We start from the raw sequence: 1,458 nt of genomic DNA on the forward strand, positions 1-1,458 counted from the left end.
CCGGAGAAGAGCTCTCTGCCCCTCTCGCTCTGCCCGGCTCTCTCTGCAGCTGGGAGCTGCTCCCCTCCCCTGGAGCTATGGCTATACCCCAGCTGTTCGGACCCTCTGTGGCCCCTGCCCAGCTGGCCATGCCCAGCGTCTCCACAGCCTTGCTCCTCTCTGCGCCTGTCACCTCCTCTATGAAATGGGCTCCAACGAGAGCAGAGCTTTTCAAACATTTACTCCTCCCAAAAAGATCAGCAGGTGGACGGGAGTGGCTCTGGGTTTGGGGACCTGGTCCGCAGCCTCCCTCACCTCTCAGACCTGCCTGGGACCCCCAAGGAGACTTCTAACCCTCGGAAACTGAGTCACGCTGTCAGGAGGGAAGCCTGGCTGGTGAGGCCGGGGGGCGGGGGGGGGCTGCAGTGGAGGCCGGGGTTCTGGTCTGGTGGTCCCCAGGTTCAGGACCATGGGCTGCATCCTGGAGGTGATGAGGAGAGTGTAAGGGCAGGGGTGAGGCCAGGCATGAGTAAGTGTGCGTGTGTGTTTGCAGGGGAGGAGGAGGTGCTGAGCAAAGGACCTAGCAGGAGTCCTGCCCTCTCTGACCAACCCACTCTCTCTGGTCAAGGGCATGGCCCTCGCTCTCCATCCAAGGGTAAGGTTCCTTAGTGGCAGGCTGCACATGCTGTACGTATGGGGAAACTGAGGCCCAGGAAGGAACAGGAGAGCCCAGATACACTATATGAAGAGCGCATAAAGGAGTCAGACCCAAGCTCACCTGAGCCAAGTCGTTCTGAGCAGCCTGGCGGCTCACCTGAGTCAAGTGGTTCCGAGAAGCCTGGCTACTCACCTGAGGACGCACAGCAAGTTCCGGGCGGGCCCAGCCTCCTACCTCCCCAGGCAGCCTCATGCTCAGAAGGGGTGGAGTGAGCGCGGAACTGGCCGGTCCCAGCATGCCCAGGTGAGTCAGCTGCCTGTCCCCGTGTCAGTCTACCCGGCAGCTAGACCTGCTCCCTTCCCTGCATCGCTGGCCTCAGTCCCCGCTGGGTCCCTCTCCGGCAGGGTCACCGAGGCCTCCCCTGCCCTCTCTGGCCCCTCAGCCACACCCTGTCATGGCACCCGTTCTGGTATTTCCCGGTCTGGACCGGCAAGGAAGTGCTGCTGGCTGTGGAGAAGTGTTCCTGGGCCGACCCGGCGCCCCAGGATCAACCTGCCAGCCCAGTGGGCGGACAGCTAGCGAGGAGCAGCCCATGGGAGGGGGCACTGACCCTCACAGCTGACCCGCAGTCTCCACCCCGCCTCGCCCCCAGCATCCTAGCTCTGCCCCCCACGTCCCCGGTCGGTCCCAAGCTTCTTGTTCTAGAGGCTCCTCCGCTCCCAGCCTGGACACAAACTTCGTAACCTCCCTTCCTCTCCCTGCCCGGGCACACGCAGTCATTGGATTTTCCCAAACATGGGCTCCCGGGCCAACCACCAGGC

Source organism: Myotis davidii, unplaced genomic scaffold (genome assembly GCF_000327345.1).
Source record: "Myotis davidii unplaced genomic scaffold, ASM32734v1 scaffold663, whole genome shotgun sequence".
NCBI classification, from domain to species: domain Eukaryota; kingdom Metazoa; phylum Chordata; class Mammalia; order Chiroptera; family Vespertilionidae; genus Myotis; species Myotis davidii.